General features: G+C 37.8%; 1 long non-coding RNA gene across 2 annotated transcripts in view; it reads left to right on the top strand.

Moving 5' to 3' along the window:
- Positions 1-2,657: 2,657 nt before the first annotated feature.
- The window catches only part of LOC130579424 (uncharacterized), a 146,660-nt gene continuing 128,799 nt past the window's right edge, over positions 2,658-20,518 (top strand). For both annotated transcript variants that reach the window (XR_008965997.1, XR_008965996.1), the window contains exons 1-2: positions 2,658-2,775; positions 20,012-20,122. This is a non-coding gene — a long non-coding RNA (uncharacterized LOC130579424). The remainder of the gene's footprint in view (positions 2,776-20,011; positions 20,123-20,518) is intronic.

Genomic DNA, 20,518 nt, shown 5'->3' with positions numbered 1-20,518 from the left:
CTGCCAGCACAGGTAGAGGTTTGGAAAAAGGGCACAAAGGGTTAAGGTGGCCCGTGTTTGATTTAGCCCATGGCAGAAAAGCTGGTGTGGTCAGTGTTGCTGTTTTCGTCCTGGGGTGTGCAGGATGAGTGTTTTGGGTGAAGCAGAGCTGCATTCAAAACAGTCAAAAGGGAGGAGCTGGGAGGTCACAACTGGCACAAACCTTCTCTTGTTGTTGGGACTGGAAATGCAAATGTAATTGTGATTGAAGGAGAGAGGTGTGTATAGGGACACAAGGATAGGTAACTGTGTCACAGGGGAGTGTTAAACATGAGAAAATGGAGGAAATACCTGGAACTCTGCTTACAAATTGCCTGCATTTCTCTGGCAAGGGCAGTTTCCTGAAAATTGTCTTCTGATTGTTCAAGGGGCAGAACACAGTGAGGAAATAAGTGTAGAGACAATAGCAAAGTTCTGAACTCATTTTTCTGAAGCTGTTCTGTAGTGATTGTTCATCTGCAGGTGCACTACCCAAAAACTCCAAAGCAATTCTTGCTTCCTTATCATCCTCTGCAAACACAAAGCTTGATTTTTAAGCTAGTCACATCCATGATCTTGCATCCTTGRCTAAATGGCTTTCAGAGGGTGCTCTGTTTTTTATCTGTTTTCCTGACCTTCTGTTAAGGCAAAGGTTGCCTTCCATTGTCCTTTGAAAAGTTTTGTTCTTCTGGGGCTCTGGCCTAGGTGAGGATCTAAAACCAAATTAATAATAAAATATCAGATCTGAAGCATTTACAGTGTCTGTTTCTTAGATACTTATTTAACAGGTCTGTGTATGTAAAATAGAATACAGAAGAATGTTACATCTGTTATTTAGAAAAGTGACTACATGGCAAAAAGTGAAAAGGTTTGGATGGTAAATATATAACAGAACTTGAATTATTTTGCAAGTGGAAAATACCAGTTTTGTCATTCATCTCTTCAGTAGCCTGTTCAACTYAATTTGAGGAGACAGACAGGCCTCTGAGATACATTATATGATGAGTCAGCCAGAGACTTAGAGAAGTAGTCTGAAGGAAAAAAAAAAAAAAATCCTGCAGGATCCAGATCAGAAAATTGGGTTGTTATTATTATGCAGTGGTTGGAAAAGGTAAGCAAAACTGAATGTTCCTGCTGTCTGTACACTGTGTAGGATATATCTGGTTCAAAACGTTCAGCATCACCACAAACACAGTGTTTCATATCCTGAACTCAATTTTTCTCTTAAACTTTTGAAAGGTCAGATAGGGACCAGACTAACTGAATCACCATTTTTCCTCCACAAAGAGCAACAATAATAAAAGTCAGCTATGAAACCAGACAAGTTCTTGCATTCAGACACAATTTAGATGAGAAAATTATTAATCATGTGCTGTTTGTGGTTTGTGCCTGGTAATGAAGCAAACTTTGAAGGCAACACTTGCAGGTACTCAAGAAGCATCAATGGTGAATTATCGAGCCAGAATATTCTGCCTCTGTAACAGAGTTTACAATACGAAGAAAACACTGAGAAAACCCCCAATTAAAAATGTGACTTCCCACCATAAAGGCATATGTGTGTATTTTGTCTGTAGGATGCAGCATTTTCTTTCAGAAACTGATATATCTTGTTTTTCAGTTTCCCAAAAATCCCCTTGTCCTTCCTGTCTTGCTAGACACATTGTCCAGTCCATTGCTGCCTTATGTTATTGAACAATTTGGCATTGAAAGTGGCAATAAAGTGGGTGCTATATCTGTGTTCCCCCTTTTTAGTTTTTCTAGGGATGCTCATTAAGAATCTGCACCAGAAGCAGCATCRATACTTACAGAGTTTATCTCATGTGGTGTTGGAAAAATGCCTTTATACAAATGGGTCTAAATTGAGTTATTACGTGCTTTTATCACACATTACTCTCAAGTATCCATGTTTAATGTGGCTGGTTGGTTRTTTGACTTTCAGACAAAAAAATTGCTTATTATTTCAGGGTCATAGTACAGACCTGGCAGGAGGATTTTTAAGTGCTGTGAAAGTTGTTTAAACTTCTCTGCTAATAATAAATGAGTGTTTGCTTTGCGCGCTTGAACTGAGAAATTGCATCCCAACTTCATTCTAAGATGGTTACTGCGGTGACTGTGGATCTTGGACAGAACTCACTCAACTGCAGGACTTCAGAAAAAAACTGATGTACAGATCCTCAAAGCTGAATCCAAGAGCCAGTTCTTGCCTTACTGTTGTGTTTGTCTTTCCACTTCAGCAGTGGAATCAAATCAGATTTTATATTTGGATTGAATTGGATGGGGTTTCACTTCCATCTATGCTTGTATTAAAAGCTTTAGTTCAGATTTGCATTTTGGCAGAGTGCTTTAGTGGTGCTAAACAGTGTTAATTTTCTTTTGCCCATGTATTAAACTCATCATATTTAACTCTTATGCTGCAACTGAGTTCCTTTCACTTACCTATATTAATAAGAAATGTTACGTAACACTCTGGCAGTGTTTTAAATAAAAATGGTCAATCCTGTCTAATCCTTATTTTCTGTCCTGTACAGGCTTGTAATTTCCTCTCTTCTCCTCTCCYCMCTTCTCCATKAAAAYCTACCTTGTATTTAATTATATATTRTTTTAATTTTATGCTTTCTCATTTGTTTACAGGTGCAATTTTYAAAGTTTGAACAGAATTTTCAGTGYTCAAACAGAAAATGTCTTTGTAAAAGGACAGTCTGCTTGGGGTGATTACAGAGATGACGTCTGGGCTCTATTGAGGTCTGTCCACCCTTGGTGAGTATGGGATTTTGGCCCTAATTGAATAGATACTTTGGATATGAACTACTATRTATTTTCATTGATGTTGTCTCTGTTATTGTTCTCCCAGTGTAATATTCCATCAATAGGGCTATTATATATGGTTTTGACTCAATGCTTTCAAAATGAAAAGCTTTACTCATCTTTTCAGGGGGTTTTCAACAGATTCATCTTCCTCATTCTGCTCACTTTTATTCTCCCTTTTCATTCCTGTGACCTTTTAAAGGTGATCTGAACTAAAAAGGAGATGCAAACCAAAAACATTCAATTTCTCTCTATTTTGTTTCTTTAATACCTTGAAAACGAAATAAATCTGCGAGTCCACATATAAATGTAATTTACTTTCATCTCACCAAGCATTAGGAATTCTGGTAATGTAGGTTTAAAGCATGGCACTTTGGAARCTGGGCTGGCGTACCTTAACATGTGGAACCCTTTTTAAGGTRGCTGTAATTCCATTTTACAAGAGTCAGCCCTAACTGCTTCTCTTTAAATAGCCCATTAGAGTCCCCTAAYAGGAAAATTTACAGCTCTCAGCTGCTTCTGCGTATGCATAATGCATAAAGAAATCAGATATCTCATGTGCCCTGTGGCTCAGAGACATTTCCATTCAATTAATAAGCAGCGAAGTAGATGACAAGATTATTAAACAAGTTTATAATAGATGAAAGATTTTAGAGACTTATGATGTGGACTATTGACAGAGCTAAACATTTTTCTGAAATAATGTGTCTTTGTTATTTATTGAGAGGTAGAAAGAATTTTTTCTGTTGCAGCCAGAGCTGCCACAGTCATATTCTTGCAGGTTTGCATACACATGTACCAATTTAAGGAAGGGTRGATACTTTGCTTCTCCTTTTAATTAGGAGTAGCTGTTCTTTGGCACACTGATTTMAGGTTTTCACCATCAGTAATGTGACACAGTGCTGGATCTGAAGTTTGCCCCTATTGCTCAATTTTGACTTGGAGCTCRTTGTTTTGGGTTTTCTGGTGGAGTTATTAATCCAAGGGAGGTAGAGAGAAAGTAAAACCCTCCTGTGAGCTGTTCTCATGTGACCACAGTAGGAATCAAATGTTTAGTCAGATTTAAATATTTTCAGTGATTGAAACCAAGCTGTGTTTTTAATAAAATAAAAATRTAGAAAGTCTCAYACATGATGWGACTACAGACAKGGGACATTTTCTGTTTACCTTGTCAACTCAGGTTTCAGGAATTTGATTCAGGTTATTATTTTTAGTGTGAGGCTAATCAATGCCAACTTCCATAAGGTGAACATAAGGTCTTAATATACACCTCTTCTAAAATTCTATAATGGTGACTGGAGTAAGACRAAAGGTAAGAAAACAAGAAATAAATAAAGAGCCTGGAGATGRTATAAGTGTCAGGGAAGCAYGGGAAATRAACWAGASWRCAGGAGGAGTTCTCTTACTGCTTTATGACATTCAGCTCTAACTTCTCTGAGCTTAGCACAGCTCTATCTGGGAATCTGTTGTGCTGGGTGGACGTTTTAGAATATACCAAATCATTTTACTGGAAATGTTCTTCCAGTAAAAAACATCTAATATGTGCTGCTTGACTGAAAATTTCTAATTGATGATCTTGCAAGAAAGTTGTCAACAGGATTAATTTATCTCATCCAGTGRAATAAAAAGCAATCAATAACAAAAAGCAGAATAAGTGACTAGTAATAGGTGTATCTGATTGTTTAAATGAAGCATACCATATGCATTATTATACCTAACAGCGTGTGAAATGCACTTCAGATATGACATTGGTRCTAGTTTACTAAATTACAAAGCATAGCAGAGTGAACAAGGCAACATTAGTGGACAACATTATTTAATCTAGGAATCTTTTAAAAAAATAAAATTACATTTGGTGCTTTGTGGTAATTGGGACTGCWGATTTTCTGATTTTTAAATTACCTTTTTCCCATCAGAGCTTGTAGAGCTGCTGCTGACTAAAATTGCTCACAGCACAGTGACAAAGCCAGAACTATTGATCCCTGAGCCTGAGGGCACTACCCTGAATTTAACTTGGAAGTCACAAGAATATCCAGTTCCTGTTGATTCTTATCCAGGAAATAGAATTTACAAGACAGTAACTGATCTTTAATTGTCTTCTCCTTAATCTTTCCTGCCTGACAATGGCTTTATTGGTTTCCCATGCCTGTCTGGAATGCCCACCTTCACACATTTTAAGGAGGAAATTATATCCTSCTAAAAACTAATAACACTTTAGGCAATAAAGAGGAGTGAAAACCAACCTATGTAATTCTCAAACAAGGGCTAGAGATTTCAAGTGTGAATGGATTAGGTRTTCTTAACAAGTGATCAGTCAGAAACACAAATGAGCCCTGGTGTAGGATYCCAGATCGATCGTGCAAAGGTATTCCAATGTTTTTAATAACTGGGACTTCTCATCTAGTCTAGAATTTTTTCTCAGTTCAATACCCATGCTGAAGTCCTGCCAGACTCAGATTACTAGAAAAAGAATGTCCTGTCTCAGCTATTCTTGTGACAGAGATCAACTTGTTTTAGTTTTTGTCTGGTGCCTCTTCTTGCTCTGCTCACATTTCCTTGTGATCCCTCTTTGGTCCAGTCCTTGCTCTGGACCTACATGGGGCCAAGCAGCCACAGGGAACRTTGCTGCCACAATTGCAGAAAACTTTGCTTCACTCTACATGGAACTTCTGTGCCAAGAAATTGGTTGATTTAAATCATTATCTCTCTTGGAARCCTTTGTTGTATAGGGAAGGACAGCATTCCTTGAGAGTTGCTGTGCTCAGAGAAAGAGCCACTTCGCCTCCACTGCTCTTGCGGAGCATGGGGTTGTCAACAAAAGTTCTCTTTTAAAAGAAAATAAAAAGTTGCCAGAAGCAGCTTGAAAAAGAATGTAAGTAGTATTTTTCCTCTGCTAGAATAAAGCACACAAGATCATTTTCACTCTTGTGGAATCTTACTTAGGACAGGAATGTGGAATAATTCTAAAAGYTTTTTGTTACACTTCATGAAATGTAATTTCATGGGCAGTTAGAATGAGGCAATTGAAGTTTACTTCTAGTTGTTTGTCTCATGGTTGAGAACCTTCCACGTTCTCAGCCAGGGAGAGATTCAGGTTTCTCTTATTTTTTGTTTTTTCCATTTTTTGACTATATACGTTTTGGTTGGTTCAGTGTTTTGTTAAATCTTTAAAACAAACAAACAAACAAACAAAAGGCAGTACCTTTCTGAGTGCTGCCTGCATTTCAACTACTTTGACCAAATCATCCAGAATGAAAAGGAAAGCTGAAACCTGAAGTCCTTTGAAAAGCCTTCTAAGAGACCCTTTTTGTCATGTTGAACTTTGTTTTCTGTATAGCTCAGAATGTGCTCACTGATCTCTATTGAGAATGTTGCTGCAATGAGGAATTTGCCTACCAAAAGAGATATTTAATTGTTTGTTTGGGTTTTTTTACTTTTATTTTGCAAGTGACTTAAACTGAGRTGAAATGATCTTTGGAGAATAAACACTCCATCTTGACAAAAAAAATAAAGAAGTTTTTCTCTGGGTAGACTTTCTTGATAAGCTTTTCAGTTCTTAAAACAAACAGTCATAAGCTTAAGCTAGGAATGTTTYAGTTGGGGTTCTTGGATATAGATTCCTAAACTACTACTTGACCCTGTGAACCATTAAATGATAGAACAGTTCCTTCTCTTTTTGTTCTTCAACATGGGCATAAATATTTATCTTCCCACATCAGTGAAATATTCTGAARATACCCAAAGAGATTTGACCTCAGCTATGACTTGACTTTATTAATGTACATTATTTACATAGGAGCAGTRCCCATGAGCTATAGGCATGGCCTACATTTTATACAGAATAAGAAATAGAACAGGAGACGTGTCCCATAGCCCTTATGGTGAAGGAGATGAGGAGGGTCAGCAGATGGACAAAGAGAAGTGAAGAAATGGGAGACTGGTGTGGTTTTGTCAGTGTGGTAAATGGTATTTTAAACACACCACCTGTTCASCTGGTATTTTAAACACACCAATGTTCAGTCCATTGTTTATGGGCAGGCTAGAACAAAAAGTATCTTTCCAAAGGGAGATGTGACAAAAACAGGTTTTCAGGTATTTACAGGCAACTCCTTCAAGCATAAAATACAGGAAAAGGCTATTCCATCCAAAATTATTCCCTCTGAAAATTTAATGAGTAGGAGATGGGAGTTGATGCCATTGGCTGCTCTGAGTCAGCATCTTGTCACTGAGTCAATTCATTAACCTCATCCAGTTGAGGGGAGAGGTCTTTCTGCTTTTCTCCTGTAGAGATGAGTCCTTGTCACGCTGGCAGAGGTACTGGTCACAGTAGTTTTACATCAAAGGTACCACCTTGAATTGCACAACAATAGTTGAGAACAGGGTGAGAAGAAAATCTGGTTGTTTGACCTTAAAGTGACTTTAATATGAAAGCATGACRCACATAAATAAAGTTTTTCTAACTTTATTTGAGGACCATATGGTTTTATATAATGTAGATTTGTCAGCATCATACTGTTTGCAGATTTGGAAAACAACATAAGCCTCAATATGCTCAGTGCTTTAATTACCTAAGTAAGCATGATGCTTAGTGGCATTTCTGGTTAAAGTCCTAATTAATCTTCTCTATCTAATGAGAACGTGAAGATTTGGCTTGTGGCTTATTATCCTACTCATTATTATGAATGATAGGGCAACTGTATAAGTTGCCAACTGTATAGTCCAGTTTTACACTGCGACATAATTATTTATGAAAAGGCCTTGCCCCAGAAATGGAAATAATGATAATTRCGTTTAATCTTTTCATGGTTTATGCAATTTTTTGCAGTGAAACAGATCCCTATAGGACACTAATTACTGAGAGAGGAAATGCAGTAAACTACCAGACAGCCTTATTGGAAATATATGAAACCGTGGTTACATTTTTCAATATCCTTGGCATTGCTGCTTTCCTTGTTCATGTATGTACTTTCCATGGGCTTAGCTTCCTGTCACATGCCTATTCAACAGGCTAATAATTCTATTTACTGCTCTGTTWTAGCAGCTTACAAAGATGGTCAGGAGGACTACAAAAAGCTGCTTGTTTAGCACCTCTACCTGTGGCTGCTGTTGCAGTTTCTGTTCTGATAAGGGCACAGAGGGTGCTCGGTGCCAGGTGCCTCAAAAGGACGTGTTTAGGGTTAGCACTGGGGGAACTGGTGGGTTTACACCAGTTAGAGACATTCTCAGTGTTCTGACACTTTCCATGTACTGCCTGACAGTGCCCCCACAGGGTAATGGACTCTGCTTTCCTCCTGTTCTGCCAGCCTGGTGTCCTTAGCAGGTGTCAAAATGGGCATTTTCTCTTGTAATTCATCATCAGCTGATGTATCTATTGTTGAAATGGACTGGAAAAAGTAAAGCTCTTTAATGGGATGTGACAATCTTTGTCAAAAAGACTATGTTTATGGACCATTYTGGGTTTTTTCAAAGTTCAAATAAAGCTTTAGCAAACACGATGAGCATAATTTTTCTGCTGTCAAGAGGAGGAGTGTGCAATGGCCTTGTTTTAGGCTATGGCTAAGCTGGAGAACTGRCAGCATTTTTACAGCATTTCTTTGTTCAGTGTTTAAGTGTGGGGGGTATTTGCAGCATTGTTAAATCTGAGAGGCACTGCCAATGGCTTCTTCCTAATGCAGAGGCAGTGACTCTGTGCTCTGGGAGACTGGGCAGGGGCACAGTGCAGAGCCAACAATCAGCCACCACTCCATRAATGAAGCCAATGTTTCCATTCTGCTCCACAGAGGCAGTGCTCTTGTCTCGTGAATGTCACCTGGATTGTTCTGAAGAAAGAATTGTGAGTTTTACTGTAGGAGTATTTGAATGATGGCTGGGTACATGCATTTGGAAATTGATGAATAATGCAGCACGGGTAGCATTTCATGGTTTCTCTTGTCAGCTGCCTTCCTGTGGTTTAATATTTTGAAAAGTGATTTTTATTTTGATTTCTGTATACRTCTTTATGGCTGTCTAACTGCACTSCTGGCAAGACAWGGAGGTAACAAAAAATGGATGAGGAACTGCTCTGATTTAATCTTGGGTAACTCTTAGTGTMATTTCACCATTTTAAAACAGTGCTGATGAATCACTGTACACTGAGAGAGTGTAGCTAATAAAATAGAAAGCCAGAGGCCAAGAGCAGAGAACAAAAATATGCAGATTAAAATGTTGTTACCATATGCCACTATTTTTGTTGTTGGCACTTAGCTTTTCTAAGGAAATAGAGCAGAACTTAATGAAGGGAATCATTCTCCCAGTTGCTCTGGTTCCTCAAAAAGGGACCTTGGCAGCACCAGGCAAAATTGTCTCTCTGAGACTTTGAGCCGCTCTTATGTGAAATGCATTTGAAGGTATTAAATCAGATCTAGTGTATATTGTAGCATGGAAATGTAATTTTAGCACAGATGTCACAAGGAATTACACTATCCCTGAACAGTGATGTTTTGATCATTCCCTTTAGGATAACATCTTGTACCTTATTACTGCTGCCCGCTGTCCTGATGCTCAGATCACCACAGATCTCTTGTTTTCAGACAGTTACCCCAAGCCATGCATGCTGCAAGCTCATGCTTCTTTCTGCCACRGTACCCTGCAGTATTCAAAACCTTGTACAATGTCTGTCTTCAGCTGCTSAATGCAGCACAATGTCACTTTGGTCACTGGAGTTTCAGTTTTCATTTTCAACAGTGTTTAAAAATTTGATACAGAAAGGAGTTAATGGAAGAGATTATTAGACTTTTTATTTCTCCATAAACCTGAGTCACAGTAAAAGGAAAGCTTTGGATATAACATTTTTATCCTTATCCATTAACAGTGCCACTAGTAGTGTTTTAAATCCTGGTTTTTATGAGTGGAGTATTATGAATGTCTTCTTAAGTAAAGAAATCTACTTCATTATTGAAGTTATGATCTCCTTTTTTCCCACACTTCTCATTTGTGGTTTGTTTTTGTTGATTRGCTTTTTTATATGTTCAGAATGTACCAGCTTAATTCAGCAATTTACAACAAGACAGGTTGCTGGGGAAGGTGCTGATTGTGGGTACATTTGTCATGGAAAAAAGCCCACTCATGTCAAAATGGAGCTGTGGTGACCAGTCTGGAAAGCTCCAATAGGTAACAGTAAATATGGATACCACTTCTTCAGTGTTCTGACAGAAATAGAAACCTCTAATGTCTCATTTTATTTTTTTTTTCTACTAATTCACATATTTCATTTTCTTAATGTTAACAAAATGAAAGACTTAGTGGCAAAGAAAATTAGAGTTGTTGGAGGTTTTTTAAGCCTTAGCTAGTTTAAAGTATTGGCACTCATAATTCCTGGCTTTCTATCTGAAGGTGCATAAGGTTGGRTCAAATATTTATTAGATACTCACAGCCCAAGATGGATCCTCAGCAGTTCAGAGCTACCTTAATGAGGAAAAAAGAGCATATGATCTGCCTGGTGTCAGGAGTGTGCAGAATTTAACTGTTCTTCTTGGATAAAGTTTCTGGGTGGTTACAGTGGGTCCTGGTGTCTGCTGAAACATGTCACTGAACCTTAATGCTGTGCAATATTCCATAAAAACAYTATATGAACTTGCAGGAACTTGCTTGAACAGAGCTAGGTAGTTTTCTACTGCTGACTACATGAGCTGAATAAAAATTGTGTTCTTTTGTGCTCTCCCAACCCTGAATTATTGATGGTAATATGTATTTTATTTGCAATATGTTTGCATTAGTTCTTTTAACTAAGTATAATCTGTGTATTAATGCATTAGAAACTACAAATTGAAAGCAAAAACAACACAGCTCAGGAGGCAATTATTTTCCCTTAGGATGATTTCAGATCTGTATGGCATAATCAATTCGTGTGGTTGCAGTCAAAATTCTGATGAAATCACTGGAAATAGATGTATATGAGATATCTAAAGGAGATAATAAAAATATTCACTCAGAGTCTATATCATTACATAAGTATTACAATGTGGGTTTTAAATGATTCTTATACTGGAACACATGGGATATGCAGAACTGGTGTTAAGGCAATTGAGGCTTTCCAGAAAATTATTCATATTTTTGTGTTATTTATTTGTATGGCAAACTTGCCTGTTTATTACCTCTTTATTTCTGGTCCATTTCTGTAGCCCTTGTTTGTGTATGTGTGAATGTACAAATTTCAACTCCCTCTCCAATTACTTTCTCCTTACTAAGACTATTGGTAAACTTTTTCAAGATTTCAAAAATCCCTGTATGGTGTTTCTGTGTCTTTGGCTGAAAACACATCTATTTTTATTGTGTTTCAATTAAGAATTACCTGTGCTAAGCTTCTTCCAAATATGTTGTATAAAATCACATAATCTCCTAGAGAAGGAGAAAGATATGCTGCTAAACTGTTCTACTGTCATCACCATCTGGATARAAAGATTATTATTTTTCTCATTACTCTGAAAAACCTACAAAGAACAAATGCATCCTTTGAAAAAATGTGAAATAATGACATCTGTAGCTAGCACACCGTAACGAGAGCTCAGATGTCGTTTTCTGTGCTTGCCCTGTTAACTTAGTTCTGTTCTGAAGGAGATAATAGGATAGGAGATAATTTATTGGGAATTAAGGCAGTTCAGGCATGATAATGTGTGTTAGACTGGACAGACAGAGCAAAGGAAAAAGGGTAATTAATAGTTCCAGTTCACCAGATTTGAAGAATAGGAGCACACATGAAAAATATAAAACTGTTCTGTGTAGTCCAGCCCTGGGTTTATTGGGTSCAGTGCCCTGTCTGTGACAGTGACCAAACCCAAATATCTGTGGTGCTGATGGGAATGGAGCTCTCTGTAGCTCAGAGGAAGGTGGGGTGAGTCTGTGGTTGGAAGTTTGATGTTTTCATCTTCATAAATTCTCTTTTGTGAGAATTGAGCCTGTGTGAGCTCCCRGGGTGCCGTGGCAGGAGGTGTCACMCCCACCCTGAGGGYACAAAGCASCCWCCACCTTCCTGTCCTGTGCCCTCTGCCTGGTGCTGGCCTCATCCTGTGGCAGCTGATGATGTGTCAGGGTGATTTTTATTCAGGGAAATCGTGGCTTACTCATCTCTCCGTGCTTCTCCCTTGTTTGTGCTGTCTGTCCTCTGCCCTTTTTCATGTCTCATCTTGAAGTTATATAATGGCACAAGACGTCTTGTTTTTATATTCCTTCCTAATCTTTCCCTTATCATAGACTTGTTTGGGCTGTCAGCTTTTGTCAGCTGATGTTTTTGTGATCAAAAGTTCAAAACTCTTTTTCATGGAATAGTGTGGACAGTTTGGATCATTGGGCCTGTGAAATTAGGGTTTTTTTAAAATCTTTGTAAATGTCAATGAATTAAATCACTTTTCCCCAAACTGAGTGTTTTTTGCCCATGATGGCAATTGTTCAGTGACCTCTTTGCCTTTGTTTTGGCCCACAAGGTTGTTCATTTTTGCTGCCCCTGTCCCACTGAGGAGGGGCAGTGAGGGAGTGGCCAGTGACCCCCTATTTGCCCATGTGTGGAACAATGTGATATTAATGTAGATTGTGAAACTTCCCTGGTGACTCTTTGTACTGCCAGAGCTGCTTACTTCTGTTTCCAATCTGTGCATTCCTATCCCAGAGTAAATACCTTGTGTCTTATCTCRGGGCTGCTTAATATCCTGCAGAGCTGTGGTGCAGAAACTTGCATCTCCCTTTTTTATTCATTCCAGTTTGTTGATTTTTTTTGAGCAATTTGAGCTAAGTTTTGTGAGATAGGGTTTTTCCTTCTTACATAAAGGCATATGGCTGTGTCTGCAGTGTGCTCCTGCTCTGTGTATCTGTGCCTCCTGAATGGTTATCTGTGCTCTGTCAAACTGTGCAGCTGATGAGTTTTCCTAACCTTCCTTCCTTGAGAGCACTAGTTGTGCTTTCTCCTCTMTTCCTGGTGATTGATTATCAGAGGAAACCAATTTTCTTTGGTGTTTTTGGGCTTTTTCAAATGCCAGTGAATTGCAAAATTATTAGGGAGGAGAGTGGAAAGGGAATCACCAAGGCCTTTTTTTCATTTTGAGTTAGGCACAAATCAAGAGCAGTCTCATGTAACACTGATTTTTTTTTTTTTCTTCTTTAGGTGAGCTTTCCCTATAATGAATACAGTCTGGAAATAGACAGTTCTGTGGCTTTTAGATAAAGCCAATACAATGAACAGCTCTGATGTAACACATTACAAAAGATGATGACCCCCTCTTTTTGTCCAGTTTGGCAGTAATTATGCACTTCTTCAGGAAAAAAAGAGTTGATAGTAGAAAGAATTTGTGATCTATTAATTATGTAACATGGAACAAAAAAGGGTCACAAACAGAATAAATAAATAACTTTGTTATTTATTTAAAAAAGCCAAGAAAAAAACTCCACCTAAAATACATAAAAAGGGCATCTCATGGAGAGATGACTGCTGTTAACTGAGAGTTACATGTGTGAGTATATGATTATTATTTTGCATATTTTACCTGGTAAATTTAGCTAGCATGTTCAAACAAATGAGTTACAAGGCAGTTAAAAATCACTGCATTTAGTCTTCCGAAAAGATGGCAACTGCCCATAGATTTCCTTAACTGGGGAAGAAACAGGAAGGAAATCTATATGTGGATGAGAAATTATTTTGTGATTTGTTTTTCCACATATGAAAAACAGATTGTAGATATTTATTAACAAAATAAATTCAAAATTAAAACAACCAATGAGCAAATAACTAAAAATAAGACGAAAATCCTTCCATAAGGATTAATAACTGGTTGCCTACAGTTTTACATCTTGCAACGTCCCTTAAAGTCTGTCTGGTCTCTCACTAATCCCCTAAATGCTTTTCTTTGTGCTTTTGGCTGTCAACGAGCAGCACATGCTGCAGTGGCTTTGGAACTACTCATGGCTGAGTGATCATCTGATTATTGCCCTTTAGCTGATGAGTGAAATGAGCAGAGCAGCTAAAATTTGAATCCTCCCTGCTCTCTTCTGTCAGGGCACTAATTGGATGCAGTTCTCTGTTCAGTCATTAGAGTTCACAAAGTTGAAAGTTAAATTTGTGAAACCTTAACCTCATCAAATTTGGTTGAAATGGTCCAGTGAATTGAAAAGTGATTGCAGGGAGAATGAAGGGCTGACAAATGAAGATGGACAAACAGGGACTGTGAGATATATATTTGCTTTTTTAGGAAAATGAGAAAAAGCAAAGATGAAACATAGGTATTTTCTAATCTGTTATGTAATCTGTGAAATAAATGTAATGGAAATAATTACCTTAAAATCGGATGTTGGTTTGAAATATTTAAATCCTCCTCCTCGTRTCTTTAACTATACCTTTACCATTTGTTTTGGGACACTTTGAGTGCCGTTAAACAAGGCATTGAATTTAGAATTTGGTGTTCTTGACCAGCGCAGACCTGAATCAGTTGAAGTTCATCTTACTGCTGTATTTCTGTGCCCTAAACAACAGCTCTGGTTTTGGAAATACGATCTGTCTGCATCCCTGATGCTGGGTCTCTTGAAGCTGTATGGAAGGGGCTTGGCAAACAGTGCAGATATTCAACTCTTAAATGTTTAATCCCAGTGTAATATCTAATAGGTAAAAGCACACATATTATGTAAAACATGATTTGGGTTTTTGAAAATTACCAAAGATGGGATCTTGAGAGTTCAGAGAAATCATGTCTGACCAACAAACCCTTTCTGTACAACTGGAAAATATAATCAAAATCTAGTGGATGAGAAAGAACTGCATTTCATGAGAGCTTAATGTTATTTTTAAGTGAGRCAAACATTTGGCATGTCTGTTTCTGACATTTCTGTGGTATAAATAAGGGTGAACTCATCTGAAGTCAGTAGACTTACCCCAGGAACATTTGGAAGTGAACTGGGTGCATTTTTTATGTSCTTAAATTTTTGTACAGATTTTCATCRCTAGACACKCTCKGCATTAAGTGCAGCAAGGCATTATRGAAACATTATARAATCTCTTTTGCAATCACATTATTCCTACGGATAGAAAAATACATATTTAGATAAGTAGGAGTGTGGATTGCTCTTGATTTCCATTGGAGAGYCTCAAAGAGCTTTCAAACTATTAAAGCCCAAGCATGTGCAAGATCCTTAGCATTCAGGGAATAAATATAGTTAAGCTGAATATCTTTCTCTGTTGTAAATAAAGTTGAGCAAGGGCTAGAGCAAGCTAGAACTGGACTTTGTCCAGTCAAATTTAAACTACCCTGTGATCCTGATACTAAAATTGAATAAAATCTACTCTCTGTTAAATCTGAGTTTATTGATAGTAGAAAAACTGCTCTACATTGGGAGAAAGGAGTGTGGCACTTGAAATGATTAAATGCAGGATAACTAGGAGTACCTTGAACCTTGGAAATCATTAGGAAAAATCATGATCAAGGCAGTTGCCTGAGAGAAGAGGCAAAAACTGGCTTGGCATAAGTGTATTATAGTGGCTCAAGTGAATTTTTTAATGCTGCAGCATGTAGGCAGTTGCACAGACAGAAGTTTTCTTCCGTGGCCATGGACTACTGGAGGTCAGAACAAACCATTGCCATGGCACTGTGACAGTGACACAGGGCTGAGTGATGCACTCTAAGAACTTGAGCAAACCACTTCTCCTGGGTTTTGGTCACAAATGCCWAAGGCATTACAATTTCAAATAGTGGAACTTTTAAAGGTCAAGTATCTGCAAGAACTAAAGTATTTACCACTGGTTCAATTGCTGCAGTGAGCACAGATCAGTGAAACTGAAGGGATGATATTGAGTGCTGAAGAGTGTTTACTTTAGCATTCACTCTGCCAAACACCAAAGCACTTGATTTACATCTTCTACCTATAGGATGTTTTTAAAAGTACCTAAAGAAGAATGCATGCATTTTGCAGTTTGAGAAAGGTAGAAGGCTGTGGAGAAATATTTTTTTAATATTTTCAAGTAGCTGTTAGTCATAAATGTCAGGTGAACTTGAACTCCAGAGGCAGTGCTGGAGCAGATGAATATATTATCAGGGAATATTGGTGTAAGGACACGTGAAGGTGACATTGAGGACTTTCTAACTCCGAGAGTTACAATATTGGTTTGCCATTGAAAGAAGACAACTGAGCATGGCAGGAGTCATGGAGCCATGATAGGGGAAAGGAGAGCACTAGGCTGGAGTTCCTAATCGTCAACCCATTGCAAATACATTGACCGTCTCTGTGGTAAGGCAGGAACAAACTGCCTTAAACAATGTATTAATGTTGTAGATTTGTGTGCTGTTGCTRGATGTGAGGTACCACAGTGACCTGCTGTAGGGTGTGTGGAAGCTTTGCCACATGGGGCAGTCACAGCCTCTGTCCTCACAGTTTTGCTCTCCCTCTAATAGCACAGAAAATGAATAGGAGGGATTCAGGAGAAGCAGTTGAAAAAATAACTCACTTGTGAAAGATTTAATGAACTAAATTTATTTGCATATCCCRGTGAAAATGAATTTTAGTTAAGGATACCACATACAAGGGGAATAATGTTCWAGTAGGTGATGGCTTTTCAATCTAGTTGAGAAAGCAATCACAAAATGTTCTGGCAGTCAATGTGACAACAGACATACTGGGAATGAAACCTGGCAACACAGTCATTGCTGTGTCCTGAGTTAACTTAGCCATGGGAACAACCTACTTAAGGATGTGGTGACTAATCTGCCATTATGCAAAATCAGGGGGAAAAAATCTAATTTAATCCGACATTCTTAAATGGATCCTGAAAAGTATTGGGGTCAAGACCATGCAGAAAGTGAATAAAAACCATTTCAAAGTAAAATGTAGTTGTGATGTACATGGGTTACTGTTTGTTTCTGAAGTACAGTGGCACTGCATGGTTTTTGTTTTCCCCTGGAGTCAGCTCAGTTAGTAATTATTGTTGCTAAATCTGACRTGTATTCTGCATTGCTATGGAAAATGGAAAGATTTTGTAGAATAGTGATGAGTACTGTAGTTGTCAGGTTTTCTTTTCCCTCTGCTAAGTGGTAGGTGTCTATATTTCATCTTATCAGCTTTTGGGTCTGCACTTACCAGATTGCTCCTCAATTCAAGAAAAGAGGGTCCTGTCCACTCTTTTATAATATCACTAGATRATGTAGACAAGACAGGACAAGTCTTTGCTGAGAGGAGATGAGATGAGATTAGATACTGTTTTGTGCTTTCCAAAAAGGACCATACTTGCTTCTAATTTTATCTTCGTCTAGACTGTGCTTCCAATGGCAACAGCTCAGCACTGAGCACTTTGCAGCAGGTGCTGGGATGAAATTATTTTCAGGAATGGAGTTACCAAACACAGTGYGTTTTTATGATCCACAAAGAGAGAAGTCTGGCGAGTGATTTCTTGGGATYCTCACTGAAACTGACAGTTGCAAATTTGCTGTCCAAGAAAGACCAAAATGTCCCAGATTGTAAGAATTCAGACTTTTAAAATGTCTTCCTTTCCCCCAACAGTTCTGGAATTTGCACTTGTGTTAGGTGGAAATAAAAATTTCAGAGGCACTTGTGCAGAATATTACTAAAGCAAGGCTTAGTTGCTTCACTCYTTCCCTTTTGATTTTTCTCTTGGCTAGAGCTCAGGCAAAACTCTCTTTCGGAGGRCAAGCCCAGTTTTTGTTTCAGTCACAGTGCCAGTTTTTACTAAGACAGAAATCCAGATCATCTGTTACACTGCAGATGGCACAAAACCAGTAACAGGTACAACGGGGACAGAGATCACCAGCACTGCTGGGGATGGGATCTTCTGCTTGAGCAGTGGGAAGGGCTGAGCAGGGGATGKGTTTTCAGTGCTCCCCTCTGCATGGCAGGCTGAGCCATGCAGTATTGCAAAATCTAAAGAGTGGATCAGTGACTTTTTGAGAAGAACTTGTAAAATTGTAAAACACAGAAAAATGGAAATGCAAGAAATAACAAAGTCTAGAGCACAGAACCTGATACCAATGTTTTCTCTATAGTTTTTCAAAACCACATTTTTACAAGACTCATTGTGGATAGTAGAAATAGATAGTAGAAAAAAACAAAAAAGTTTTCTGCAGGAGAAGTGATGAAAGTTTTGTCAATTTGGGTACAATAAAACCCTGGAAGCTGAGGGAAGAGAGGATTGTCCTGATTGAGTGAAGTTAGGATCATGAAATGATATCCATATTTTCTGGAGGTTCTATCAGAAATTACTTCTCTGATTTTTACTCTTTTCAAGGCTTAATTAATCTACATTATATTTGTATGTGGCCTTCCTTTTTTTTTTTTTATTTTTGACAGCATAAACCTACATTTCTGCTGTGCCAAGTAGATTATTAGTTTGTATGTACTACCTGGACAAATGAATAATTCAATAGTGTAGCTACAAAAGGCTCCTAGAGAAGTAGGACAAATCAACCTTTACTCCCATTACCTACAATCAGGTGATGTTGCTAAAATTAAAAATCCTTTTGGGCAGGTTTGACCCACTGATGCAGTAAGACACAACCTGGATATCCAGCATGGAAGAGTGTGTGCCCTTTGCATGCTGTGAAAAGGTTTTTCCCCTCATTTTACATTAATGAAAYAGAAGCAGTAAAATGAAGACTTCTTCATCTGTGATAGGAGTCTAATAATTTTTCCCATATCTTCATACACATTTTAACTTGGGTTGTGTGTGCTGTTGGGGGCTGCCTCCTTTTTTTATGTGATTTTATTTTTTTTTTAATGGAAGTTTTTTTAGCTAATCCTTCTTTATAAAAGAAAGCACCTTCAATCACAGCTCATTTAAGCTTTCATCGTTGGAGATGTTCTGAAATACACAAAATCAATATGTAATATGTGGAAGATTTGCCTGTGGTGAAAGGTCAAGAAAAAGAATTTTTCTCCTGGCTATTGACATAAACACTTGGAGGTGAAATATTTTTCAAGGTATTTTGTGTCACACTTGAAGTCCCAYTGTGTGAAATAATAATCAATAAAGAGCGCCATGATAATCATTTCATTCCGTCTGTATCAATGCTTATGAACAGTACTGATAAATCTCCCTTTGGCTGCTGCAGGGTTGGTTAGCCATGGTTATGAAACAGAATGATTTATTCTACAAGCATTTTCYTTTTCAATCTAAAATTATAATGATGAAAGTACTTCTTAATTTAAAGTAGAAAGAGAAAGATATAATGCATTTGTTCCAACTGATAAGACTCAGTGGAGAAATATATAAGTTGCAAAGTTTGCTCTAAGCAAAAATAATCTCACAGGTATTTTTTTTCACCTGTGAGAAAGCTCATGTCAGGAATTTACTCTGCTTGAGAAACTTTGCTTCTCTGAAGAACGTGATGAGATCAGAGATACATACTAATTGTGGAATAAATCTAAAAAAAGGTTATGAAGTGTAGAGAACTCCAATGAGCTTTGGAAAGAAATGAAGGTTTTAAAAAGTGCTGSGAGGTGAATGTAGTGGCAAAGTGTTCACATTTGTGGAGAGGCTGAAGGACTCTGCAAAAAAGCTTTGCTGTGTTCTGCAAAGAAGGATCTCAAAAAATCCCTCCCAGATCTTACAGTGTCCGTAGTTCATTCTGAGACTTGCATGCATTTTACATACTGGAAATCAAAATAAATTCACTAAACTGCTGTGATTTTTTACTTATTTCTTAAAAACTGCAGGAAACTGTACAGTGCTCTGAAGTGCAGGGGTTAATGTGACACTGTTAGTGTGATGTTGGCTGTTAAARCCATAATAATGTGGCTGTGGTCCTGTAAATACAATGGAGTACTTGCATTAGGAATTGACGTGATGTTGTTTCCTTATTGAAAATTGTGTAATGGAAAATTACTGATGAAGAGTCCTCTGAGAAATCCTTTATTTTTTTCTTTACAATATCCTGAGCTTTCTTGTRTAATTGAATTTAGTCTTTTACCTTTAGATGTCATTTCTGTAAAGAAATTTATCTTTACAAATGGTTCTAGGCAGTTGTCATAGAATCTTACCATAATTAGGGTTGGAAGGAACCTTTGAAAGTCATCTCTAAACTGGAAAAGAGTAAGCAAAGATAAAAATCATGTGGAAAATTATGTTTGAAATGTACCATTTTAAAGCAAAAAGCTTTAAATTTTACTCACATATTTTGATATCTGCATCTTAGGACATGAATTTMTTTTATTCTGCTTTATTTTGTAGATATTTCTGAAAACCAAGTTGAGAACTGAGCTCATGGTGCTGGCAGCAGCTGTGGTGCTGAGGATTGAAATGGCCTCTGAAAACCCACTTAGAATGTCTTGGCCTGGCAAGGTAAGAACTGAAATGATTTTTTTTAAAAATCGCTTTTCTTTCTTTAGCTGATTCTAAAGAATAAAAGCATGATGGGATAAAGGCACTCCATAGGAGAAGGATGGTAGAATCCCAGTCAGTGGTGAYTGACAGAGATGGTGAATGGGTATAACCAAYRTTTGGGTTTTGCWGCAGCAGCAGCAGCTCATCCTTTTAGCTGCAGATACATCTGGGAAGCCAAATGATGGCCCAGCTCTGACACCATCACTTTGTGTTTGTGACTGAAACTGGGGGGAAAAAGAAATCTCTGTTTTATTTAGGGCTAAAATGGGACTTAAACCTCCCTCAGTGCCCTTTTACAGAAGGCAGCATGGATTCACTGAAATACAAAGTTTTGTGGTTTTTTTTTTTTTTTTT

Source organism: Malurus melanocephalus, unplaced genomic scaffold (genome assembly GCF_030028575.1).
Source record: "Malurus melanocephalus ecotype Western Australia unplaced genomic scaffold, MMel_1.1 scaffold_273, whole genome shotgun sequence".
Taxonomy (NCBI): Eukaryota; Metazoa; Chordata; class Aves; order Passeriformes; family Maluridae; genus Malurus; species Malurus melanocephalus.
Note: the sequence above shows the minus strand (reverse complement) of the source record. Positions and strands in the feature narration are given on the sequence as shown.